The 12,400-nt window shown below is 42.9% G+C and overlaps 1 protein-coding gene and 1 pseudogene across 1 annotated transcript in view; one reads left to right on the forward strand and one right to left on the reverse strand.

Annotated features, from left to right (window-relative positions):
• Positions 1 to 5,449, reverse strand: part of LOC139383282 (growth arrest-specific protein 2-like) — a 56,774-nt gene extending 51,325 nt beyond the window's left edge. Inside the window, exon 1 of the mRNA XM_071127731.1 lies at positions 5,148 to 5,449. The gene's annotated coding sequence lies outside the window, so the exon portion shown is untranslated. The remainder of the gene's footprint in view (positions 1 to 5,147) is intronic.
• A 1,581-nt stretch (positions 5,450 to 7,030) lies between these two features.
• LOC139383288 (uncharacterized) lies at positions 7,031 to 10,934 on the forward strand (annotated as a pseudogene).
• Positions 10,935 to 12,400: the final 1,466 nt, after the last annotated feature.

Genomic DNA, 12,400 nt, shown 5'->3' on the forward strand with positions numbered 1-12,400 from the left:
AATCTCTAATCTCTCTAACCTCTCTCCGTCTCTCTAGCCTCTCTCCGTCTCTCTAGCCTCTCTCCGTCTCTCTAGCCTCTCTCCGTCTCTCTAGCCTCTCTCCGTCTCTCTAGCCTCTCTCCGTCTCTCTAGCCTCTCTCCGTCTCTCTAACCTCTCTCCGTCTCTCTAGCCTCTCTCCGTCTCTCTAACCTCTCTCCGTCTCTCTAGCCTCTCTCCGTCTCTCTAGCCTCTCTCCGTCTCTCTAGCCTCTCTCCGTCTCTCTAGCCTCTCTCCGTCTCTCTAGCCTCTCTCCGTCTCTCTAGCCTCTCTCCGTCTCTCTAGCCTCTCTCCGTCTCTCTAGCCTCTCTCCGTCTCTCTAGCCTCTCTCCGTCTCTCTAGCCTCTCTCCGTCTCTCTAGCCTCTCTCCGTCTCTCTAGCCTCTCTCCGTCTCTCTAGCCTCTCTCCGTCTCTCTAACCTCTCTCCGTCTCTCTAGCCTCTCTCCGAATGTCTCTAGCCTCTCTCCGTCTCTCTAGCCTCTCTCCGTCTCTCTAGCCTCTCTCCGTCTCTCTAGCCTCTCTCCGTCTCTCTAGCCTCTCTCCGTCTCTCTAACCTCTCTCCGTCTCTCTAGCCTCTCTCCGTCTCTCTAGCCTCTCTCCGTCTCTCTAAACTCTCTCTAATCTTTCTCTCTCTAACCTCTCTGTAATATCTCTCTAATAGCTCACTTTATCCTCTCTCTAATCTGTCTCTCTAATTTCTCTCTCTAACCTCTCTCCAATCTCTCTAACCTCTATATCCAATCTCTTTTACCTCTCTATCCTATCTCTTTTACCTCTATCCAATCTCTCTAACCTCTATCCAATCTCTCTTACCTCTCTAACCTCTATCCAATCTCTCTAACCAATCTCTCTAACCTCTTCATCCAATCTCTCCAAGCTATCTAACCTCTCCACCTATCCAATCTCAAATCTCTATCCAGTCTCAAATCTCTCTATCCAATCTCAAATCTCTCAGCCCTTTCTCTCTCTCTCTAACCTCTCTCACCTCTCAATTTCTATTCTCTCTAACCAATATCTCTAATCTCTCTAACCTCTTTATCCAATATCTCTAACCTCTTTATCCAATCTCAAATCTCTCTGACCTCTCTCTCTCTAACCTCTCAGCCCTTTTTCTCTAATCTCTCTCTTTCTCCAATCACTCTAACCACTGTCTGTAATCTCTCTCTAATCTCTCTCTCTCTACCTTCTGTTTTATGTAACAATACCAAATGTAACATATCATACTAATTGGAGTGTCCTCGGATTTACGTTTACTACGTTACGTCTAGTCTATGAGACCAGGCTGGGTATTCTGCTCTAGACAAACACTGACTCACACCCTACTGGATTTCATTATTATTAAGCATTACTATATCAACATGTCATCATAATGTTATAATTGAATGTAGTACTGTACAGTGTTCTGACATTGCCTGTATAGAAAATTCATAAACATGAAAACAGTGAAATATGTTTCTGCACATTCCAAGAATGTTGTTCACTTCATGATACCATTGAGTGTGTGTGTGTGTGTGTGTGTGTGTGTGTGTGAATGAAATGTATACAGTCCTCTGCCAAGAAGTTGCATACGGCGTCAGCCGTAGAAATTGCATCATGGCACAAGTTAGGCATCTCATAATACAGCAGTGTTGATCCAGTAATGTGATCATATAGGATTATTGGGAAACCAAATGGGGCGGCAGGGTAGCCTAGTGGTTAGAGCGTTGGACTAGTAACCGGAAGGTTGCAAGTTCAAATCTCTGAACTGTCAAGGTGGTTGACATCTGTTGTTCTGCCCCTGTTCTGCCCCTGAACAGGTAGTTAACCCAGGCTAACCCATTGAAAATAAGAATTTGTTCTTAACTGACTTGCCTAGTAAAATAAAGAAATACTGTTTCTGGGTGTTCCTGTCCTGGGCTGGAAAAAGATGAGTGTGGCTTAGGCCTAAACACATTATATTCATTCAGTCTATGGGTAATACCATTACATTAATTCAGTCTATGGGTAATACCATTATATTAATTCAGTCTATGGGTAATACCATTATATTCATTCAGTCTATGGGTAATACCAGTATATTCATTCAGTCTATGGGTAAAACCATTATATTCATTCAGTCTATGGATAATACCATTATATTCATTCAGTCTATGGATAATACCATTATATTCATTCAGTCTATGGATAATACCATTATATTCATTCAGTCTATGGGTAATACACAGTCTAAATGACTGAATAAACATATTATATTATTCCTTTAAAAATTATAATTGTATAAACTATGACAAAACATTTGGTTTTGTTTTCAATCGATAAAAGGAATACCTATTTTAGGCATATATAAATACAGAAATGACAAGCAGATTTAGCTTCTTTTAACACAGTGCCTTTCTTATTGAAGTCTGCCAGCTTAGTTCACGCTAGCAAAAAGGAGCGTCCGAAAATGGTTTGTGAGCGTCTGAAAATGGTTTGTGTGCTTCTGGAAAGGGTTTGTGTGCTCCTGGAAAGGGTTTGTGTGCTCCTGGAAAGGGTTTGTGTGCTCCTGGAAAGGGTTTGTGTGCTCCTGGAAAGGGTTTGTGTGCTCCTGGAAAGGGTTTGTGTGCTCCTGGAAAGGGTTTGTGTGCTCCTGGAAAGGGTTTGTGTGCTCCTGGAAAGGGTTTGTGTGCTCCTGGAAAGGGTTTGTGTGCTTCTGGAAAGGGTTTGTGTGCTCCTGGAAAGGGTTTGTGTGCTCCTGGAAAGGGTTTGTGTGCTCCTGGAAAGGGTTTGTGTGCTCCTGGAAATGGTTTGTGTGCTTCTGGAAATGGTTTGTGTGCTCCTGGAAAGGGTTTGTGTGCTCCTGGAAAGGGTTTGTGTGCTCCTGGAAAGGGTTTGTGTGCTCCTGGAAAGGGTTTGTGTGCTTCTGGAAAGGGTTTGTGTGCTCCTGGAAAGGGTTTGTGTGCTCCTGGAAAGGGTTTGTGTGCTTCTGGAAAGGGTTTGTGTGCTCCTGGAAAGGGTTTGTGTGCTCCTGGAAAGGGTTTGTGTGCTTCTGGAAATGGTTTGTGTGCTCCTGGAAAGGGTTTGTGTGCTTCTGGAAATGGTTTGTGTGCTCCTGGAAAGGGTTTGTGTGCGTCTGAAAATGGTTTGTGTGCTCCTGGAAAGGGTTTGTGTGCTCCTGGAAAGGGTTTGTGTGCTTCTGGAAATGGTTTGTGTGCTCCTGGAAAGGGTTTGTGTGCTTCTGGAAATGGTTTGTGTGCTTCTGGAAATGGTTTGTGAGCTTCTGGAAAGGGTTTGTGTGCTCCTGGAAAGGGTTTGTGTGCTCCTGGAAAGGGTTTGTGTGCTCCTGGAAAGGGTTTGTGTGCTTCTGGAAATGGTTTGTGTGCTCCTGGAAAGGGTTTGTGTGCGTCTGAAAATGGTTTGTGTGCTCCTGGAAAGGGTTTGTGTGCTCCTGGAAAGGGTTTGTGTGCTTCTGGAAATGGTTTGTGTGCTCCTGGAAAGGGTTTGTGTGCTTCTGGAAATGGTTTGTGTGCTTCTGGAAATGGTTTGTGAGCTTCTGGAAATGGTTTGTGTGCTCCTGGAAATGGTTTGTGTGCTCCTGGAAAGGGTTTGTGTGCTCCTGGAAAGGGTTTGTGTGCTTCTGGAAAGGGTTTGTGTGCTCCTGGAAAGGGTTTGTGTGCTCCTGGAAAGGGTTTGTGTGCTCCTGGAAAGGGTTTGTGTGCTTCTGGAAAGGGTTTGTGTGCTCCTGGAAAGGGTTTGTGTGCTCCTGGAAAGGGTTTGTGTGCTCCTGGAAAGGGTTTGTGTGCTTCTGGAAAGGGTTTGTGTGCTCCTGGAAAGGGTTTGTGTGCTTCTGGAAAGGGTTTGTGTGCTCCTGGAAATGGTTGGTGTGCTCCTGGAAAGGGTTTGTGTGCTTCTGGAAAGGGTTTGTGTGCTCCTGGAAATGGTTTGTGTGCTCCTGGAAAGGGTTTGTGTGCTCCTGGAAAGGGTTTGTGTGCTCCTGGAAAGGGTTTGTGTGCTCCTGGAAAGGGTTTGTGTGCTCCTGGAAATGGTTTGTGTGCTTCTGGAAATGGTTTGTGTGCTCCTGGAAAGGGTTTGTGTGCTCCTGGAAAGGGTTTGTGTGCTCCTGGAAAGGGTTTGTGTGCTTCTGGAAAGGGTTTGTGTGCTCCTGGAAAGGGTTTGTGTGCTCCTGGAAAGGGTTTGTGTGCTTCTGGAAAGGGTTTGTGTGCTCCTGGAAAGGGTTTGTGTGCTTCTGGAAATGGTTTGTGTGCTCCTGGAAAGGGTTTGTGTGCTCCTGGAAAGGGTTTGTGTGCTCCTGGAAAGGGTTTGTGTGCTTCTGGAAAGGGTTTGTGTGCTTCTGGAAATGGTTTGTGTGCTTCTGGAAATGCATTTAAAGTGTTTTTGTCTCTTTTATGTCAGTGCATGTGTTAATGTCATTATGCATTTTCATTTTTACAACTGTAATATATTTTCAAAGTGGTCTCCTCGTTTACAATTTCTATTCCTGCCACTCATAAAAGGAACCAACCACAACAACTACACATCTAGTTCAGCCATTTTAAAATGGCATTGAAACACACACAAACGCACGCACGCTCACACACACACGCACGCACGCTCACACACACAGAAAATATGAAATGTCTGACATTTGATGAAAACTTACAGTTAGATAAGAAAACAACATAGCTCTTCTGCTTGATAAAATAACACGTTTGAAGTTATTCATATGAGCTCCATTAAAACAAGTTGGGCAGCAGCTGAGTTATGGGTTCTTCTGCAAAACAAGTAGACTGACTAACTGACTCCACACACAGGCAGTTTGTTGGCAGAGAAAAGTTAATGGGTCTTTTGTTTAAAAAATACAAAGACAAGGATTCTAGTCAACTACTCTGAAGGGATATTTTGAGTAATCTGCCTAAATATTTGCATATTGAGTTGTTTGATTTGTTTACGCATTTTGACACGGTAAGTATCATTTATTCTAACTATTATTATTCTAAATATTTAACAAGTTTACAGCAAATATGATAATTTATTTGGGGATGAATCGTAAATGCATGTATAAAAAAATAACACACACAAAAAAAAACGGTATACTAGAGCATCAATCAGAGGCATGCAATTGAATCAACAGTCCTATTAGTCTTCCACTCACCCTCTTCAAAGCAACTCTTCTATCCGGACCGTTACCGTCCTCTCGTGCCGTCTCTTTGCTCCTCAGTGCGTTCTATATTCATGCTTTTCTAGCCTACCCTACGGTCTGTCGCTGAAAACAGTGGGTAAGATCGGGCAATGCTAAATATATCTGTCTCTCAAAGACCTGCACCAAAGTCGTTGCTGCACCGCCGATAGAAGGGAAGTTTAAGATCAGTCATGCTGGACTGGGTGGGAATGTTACGCTGCGTTCTTCCTCTCTCTCCCTGCACTCCTGACTCCAATCTGACATTGGAGAAACTCGTTCGTGCGCAAGATTGCAATTAGATCGATGTTAAAGTGGAAGTGAATTAATTGGCCCAGTCATTGGTGTAGTTTTAATTATTGCAATTGCTCGAGTCAATACACTGAAAGTTACACAATACAGTAACTCGATTTTAAATTGGACTATATTTAGATTTGAATAGATTTGTTCAGTCTACAAATCTACACATATATTCAGTAATAACAATTTAAGTGAAAACTCACATGGGAAAATAATTTTATTCTCGAAGGACATTACATGTGTTCTTTTCTATTATATCGGGCAGGTTGTATGATTTACACAACTTTTATTTTGAACGTATTAGCTTTTATTTTGAACGTATTAGCTTTTATTTTGAAGTGACCGAAAGTGCCGAAAGTGCACTCCAGAATAGCACCTTGTGGGTGTCCACTAATTACCACAACCACAAAGTCTGACACTAAATCGTAACAATTCATTAAAACAAAAATGTGTTTTTTTTTGTTATGCATAAGGTTAGCAGTGGGGTTAAGGTTAGATTTAAATGCAAAATTTAAGAAGATATTTTTGAAATGGGCGGGGTTTAAGACTTTGTGGCTGTGTTAACTAGTTATAACCCAATTTGTGGGGGAAAGCAGAGAAAACGATGACAAATTGTTACACAAGTTGTTAAAACACAAAACTTTTCAAGACAAACTTTTAAATCAATTCAAACAACATTTTAACATTTCCAAAGACAAAAATGTGAATACGACACCGGAACCTCACGTGCAGATATTCTAAGAGCAGATAGCGCCACATGGAGGCTGTTCTGAAGAACTTGGAGAGGACCAGGGAGCTACTCGCCTTGATGCAGACCGAGTAATGGGACAATCCCAGGACAGAGGCATCCAATGGACGCAAACATCGTGGAGATCTTGGAAAAACAACTACAGGCAACCAACGAAAGCTTATGAACAATTGTTCAAGGATACAACGGATATCACGTTCTCTGACCTGTAGCAGTGTCAACTCTTGCTGCTCGTGGGATTTCATAAGAACGCCTCGGTCCCAAACTGTTTGAACTTCTAGTTTCAGAACGGTTGGAGCGAAATCGAAGGATGCCACAAGTCATTGTACTGAGCTCATTGAAATCAAATCAAGTCTTGAGTGCCATTCATTTGAAACGCAGTACATCAGTTCCTAGTCCTTACGCTTCGAACACACCGACTGTGTCATTGCGTTTCGATATACCAGAAGTACATTCATTTCCAATGTAACGCTGAATTTGCCTTCAGCAATGCGTTGCAGTGCGTTCTGTGTGGTGCATACGTTCGATTTATCGAACGTTTTCATCAAATTGTATGTGTAGACTTGACAGAAAGTAGCAAAATATGAATGTAGATTTTTTTTTTTGCACACATTCAGTAAAAATGTGGGATTACATAAAAAGTTTGATTTTCTTCACATTTTTTATTAATTTATTTGCCAAGTATATTATTTATTCGATGACATCCACAAATGAATTGTGAGAGCCTATAGTATAATTTCCCTCCAAAATGCAGTTTTTGAGCGAAATGCAATAATAAATAGTCAAGAGAGCAAAGTAGGCTCTTTCAACAATGAGACCAACGTTGAGGAAGGTGGTCTTGATCGCGCTGTTGGGCCGGGACCAGCCCCGCCGAAAGCGCAGGTCTGTGTAGGTCCAGAGATGGTTAAAGTCCCGAAAGCAGGCAGGGGAGTTCCACCGTCTCATTCAAGAGCTTCGACTGCTTGGAGAGGAATTCCGAAGTTACTTTCGTCTGGACCGAAGCCAGTTCGATCACCTGCTCCAGATGGTTGGAGCCAGGATCACCCGGATGGATACCAACTACCGGCAGTCCATCAGCCCAATTGAACGCCTGGCGATTTGTCTCCGGTAACCTACATTCTAGTACATTTTTAAAGCCTTTGATACAATAATTGATTGATATTTGATACATTGTTTTTATGTGCAACCTAGCTAGCTAAAGGGCTCTAGTTAATAGTCCCTAATTGACATCAGATGTACTTTTACAGAATGTTCATTGGGATTATAACTTTTCCCAAAGTTGGTTTATAATTCTTTTTTAATTATGCAATGTTACTAAATGAAAAGAAAGGTGCCTTCTGCCCTGATGAAGGTAGGCTAGTCTTCTCCAGGACCCATTGTTGGTCAAGACAGTTACAGTCATTCATTACATTCTTATTGGACTCACATACACTCTTAGAGAAAAAAGTTCCAAAAGTGTCCTTCTGCTTTCCCCATAGAATAACCATTTTTGGTTCCAGGTATAATACTTAATTTTTACATGGAACCCAATAGGGTTCTACTTTGAACCAAAAGAGGTACTACCTGGAACCTAAAAGGGATCTCCTATGGGGACAGCCAGAGAACCCTTTTAAGTAGATAGTACCATTCTATCTAAGAGTAGAGTTGGCCTGGACTACAGTTTATTGATATAGTCATAGACTGAATTGTACTGTTTCAAGGCATTGTTAATGATGGTTGATGAGTATTACAATATAATTAGTAAAGCAAAATAAGCAGTCATGAGGTAGCTACAGTGCCTTGCGAAAGTATTCGGCCCCCTTGAACTTTGCGACCTTTTGCCACATGTCAGGCTTCAAACATAAAGATATAAAACTGTATTTTTTTTGTGAAGAATCAACAACAAGTGGGACACAATCATGAAGTGGAACGACATTTATTGGATATTTCAAACTTTTTTAACAAATCAAAAACTGAAAAATTGGGCGTGCAAAATTATTCAGCCCCCTTAAGTTAATACTTTGTAGCGCCACCTTTTGCTGCGATTACAGCTGTAAGTCGCTTGGGGTATGTCTCTATCAGTTTTGCACATCGAGAGACTGACATTTTTTCCCATTCCACCTTGCAAAACAGCTCGAGCTCAGTGAGGTTGGATGGAGAGCATTTGTGAACAGCAGTTTTCAGTTCTTTCCACAGATTCTCGATTGGATTCAGGTCTGGACTTTGACTTGGCCATTCTAACACCTGGATATGTTTATTTTTGAACCATTCCATTGTAGATTTTGCTTTATGTTTTGGATCATTGTCTTGTTGGAAGACAAATCTCCGTCCCAGTCTCAGGTCTTTTGCAGACTCCATCAGGTTTTCTTCCAGAATGGTCCTGTATTTGGCTCCATCCATCTTCCCATCAATTTTAACCATCTTCCCTGTCCCTGCTGAAGAAAAGCAGGCCCAAACCATGATGCTGCCACCACCATGTTTGACAGTGGGGATGGTGTGTTCAGCTGTGTTGCTTTTACGCCAAACATAACGTTTTGCATTGTTGCCAAAAAGTTCAATTTTGGTTTCATCTGACCAGAGCACCTTCTTCCACATGTTTGGTGTGTCTCCCAGGTGGCTTGTGGCAAACTTTAAACAACACTTTTTATGGATATCTTTAAGAAATGGCTTTCTTCTTGCCACTCTTCCATAAAGGCTAGAATTGTGTAATATACGACTGATTGTTGTCCTGTGGACAGAGTCTCCCACCTCAGCTGTAGATCTCTGCAGTTCATCCAGAGTGATCATGGGCCTCTTGGCTGCATCTCTGATCAGTCTTCTCCTTGTATGAGCTGAAAGTTTAGAGGGACGGCCAGGTCTTGGTAGATTTGCAGTGGTCTGATACTCCTTCCATTTCAATATTATCGCTTGCACAGTGCTCCTTGGGATGTTTAAAGCTTTTTGTATCCAAATCCGGCTTTAAACTTCTTCACAACAGTATCTCGGACCTGCCTGGTGTGTTCCTTGTTCTTCATGATGCTCTCTGCGCTTTTAACGGACCTCTGAGACTATCACAGTGCAGGTGCATTTATACGGAGACTTGATTACACACAGGTGGATTGTATTTATCATCATTAGTCATTTAGGTCAACATTGGATCATTCAGAGATCCTCACTGAACTTCTGGAGAGAGTTTGCTGCACTGAAAGTAAAGGGGCTGAATAATTTTGCACGCCCAATTTTTCAGTTTTTGATTTGTTAAAAAAGTTTGAAATATCCAATAAATGTCGTTCCACTTCATGATTGTGTCCCACTTGTTGTTGATTCTTCACAAAAAAATACAGTTTTATATCTTTATGTTTGAAGCCTGAAATGTGGCAAAAGGTCGCAAAGTTCAAGGGGGCCGAATACTTTCGCAAGGCACTGTATATGAGTAGATATAATATGTGGGTGGAATTCAAGTTACACACAATATTGATCATTATTTTGAATTATATTTTAGATTTTTGGCGACAGGGGACTCCTACAGGACCATAGGATTCAGCTTCCGAGTTGGACGGTCCACGGTGGCAGGCATTGTCCCTTCTGTGGCACAAGTCATTTGGGACTGTCTGGTTGGTGAATACATGCCTGTCCCCAAGGAGGAAGCCATCGCTGCCGAGATCCTGGAGAGGTGGAATTTCCCCAACTGTCTTGGCTCCATTGACGGGAAACATGTAGTAATCCTGGCTCCACCTTGCTCAGGTTCGCAATTCTACAACTACAAGGGTACATATTCAGTTGTACTCTTGGCTGTAGTAGATGCCATCTACTGTTTCCGTGTTGTCGATGTTGGTGCTTACGACAAGGGAGGTGATGGTGTGACCCTCCGGGACTCTGCCTTCGGCCAGGCACTTCAGGATGGCACCCTGGAGATTCCACCACCTGCATCACTCCCTGGAGCTGAAGACCTGGGACCTGTTCCCCACGTCTTCGACGGCGACGAGGCCTTCCCTTTAAGACCCAACCTCACGAGGCCTTCCCTTTAAGACCCAACCTCACGAGGCCTTCCCTTTAAGACCCAACCTCACGAGGCCTTCCCTTTAAGACCCAACCTCACGAGGCCTTCCCTTTAAGACCCAACCTCACGAGGCCTTCCCTTTAAGACCCAACCTCACGAGGCCTTCCCTTTAAGACCCAACCTCACGAGGCCTTCCCTTTAAGACCCAACCTCACGAGGCCTTCCCTTTAAGACCCAACCTCATGAGGCCCTACGCTGGATGCCAGCTGCCATTGCCAAAGCCTGTAAGGATCTTCAACAAACGACTGTCCAGGGCAAGGTTAGTTGTTGAATGCGCTTTTGGGATTTTGGAAGCCCGATGGAGAATGTATTGGAGAGTGCTTGGTCTCAGCCCCTCAAACGTTGATGCCTGGGTGAAGGCCACATGTGTTCTCCACAACTACCTGCGGAGGTCATTCCAGTGTTCTCCACAACTACCTGCGGAGGTCATTCCAGTGTTCTCCACAACTTCCTGCGGAGGTCATTCCAGTGTTCTCCACAACTTCCTGCGGAGGTCATTCCAGTGTTCTCCACAACTACCTGCGGAGGTCATTCCAGGAGCCGCTCCGGATGGAGATGGGCACGCCAAATGGTCACCAACCTGATGTCACCGGGTGCCAACAACGCCCCCAGACAGGCACTCCAGGTGAGGGAGAAGGTGACCACCTACTTCTCATCGCCAGCAGGTGAAGTCCCATGGCAGTATGCTGTGGAGTGAAACGGCTCTTTTAAGATTATTTTTAATTTTTTTTCTCCCCCAGATTACTTTATGTATCATTGTCTCTCTTCATTTGGAAGTTATATTTAAGTGACATTTGGGAGTAAAGACCACACCTTAACCCCTTCCCTCTCCCATTAACGTCAGTATTATACACACCTGGCATGGTGCACCAGGTGAGCGGGAGCACTAATTAAGGTTATACGACAGTTAATATGATAACACAGGGTAACCTAGGGTCCATACAAATAGTACAGTTTACCATCATGTTCACTGGCCTGACAAAATACAGGTGGAGAGAGAACTAATTAGGAAGAGAATGTGTTTTTACTTTCATCTCGTCTGCAAAAGGTGTAGGAAAGAAATAAGCAGATTCAGTCTAAATGAGATATTAATGAACAACTGAAACTACTGACTATGAAAACATAATTTCATAAATATTCAAATACAGGAAAGAACATGACAGGTATGTGTGTTGTAAAAATAAAAAAAATAAAAAAATTAAACCATTGAAAGAGATGTGTGTGTAAAAATAAAAAAAATTAATGTGTAGCATGTAATCTGTAAGAGAACAACAAGAGCATGTCATTTTGGCACAACTGCAGACAGATACAGGGACAACTCATAAAGACTAGACGTAGTAGGGGAACTTCAGACATGGCCATAAAGAGAGAGAGTGCAGGGCACTGGAGAGCTGAGGGACAGAGAGGAGTGGAGAAGAGGTGTGTGTCTCTGTCTCTGGTAAAAAAAAAAAATGTAGCCATAACACAGCTAAACAAATAAATGGCCCCTGGACGTCCTGGGGAACATAACTTCAAACAGTTTCAACATCCTGGTTTTCAAGTGGTTTTAAATGAAAGAAATACATTCACCTTTAGTCTCGTAAGAGACCAACAAGAGCGTCTGTGAATTCTCCGGTGTATGACCAGGACCAATATGTGGCGTGGTAAGTGTCCATGGTTGTTTATTTAAACACATAAGCTGAACACTCCATACAAAAACAATAAACGTAAAGTGAATAACCTAAACCGAAAACCACAGACACGGAAACAACCACCCACCAACAAACAGTGAAACCCAGGCTACCTAAAGTATGATTCTCAATCAGAGACAACTAACGACACCTGCCTCTGATTGAGAACCATACTAGGCCGAACACAGAAAACCAACCTAGAAACACAAAATATAGAATGCTCACCCAACTCACATCCTGACCAACTAAAACAAACAATTAACACAATACATTTTTTATTTTACCTTTATTTTACTAGGCAAGTCAGTTAAGAACAAATTATTATTTTCAATGACAGCCTAGGAACAGTGGGTTAACTGCCTGTTCAGGGGCAGAACGACAGATGTGTACCTTGTCAGCTCGTGGGATTTGAACTTGCAACCTGCCGCCCCAAATAACTAGGGTCAGAACGTGACAAGTACATTGGTCTTGTTGTGTGCTGCGCAAGGAGTGG

This window comes from Oncorhynchus clarkii, chromosome 2, assembly GCF_045791955.1.
Source record: "Oncorhynchus clarkii lewisi isolate Uvic-CL-2024 chromosome 2, UVic_Ocla_1.0, whole genome shotgun sequence".
Classification (NCBI taxonomy): Eukaryota; Metazoa; Chordata; class Actinopteri; order Salmoniformes; family Salmonidae; genus Oncorhynchus; species Oncorhynchus clarkii.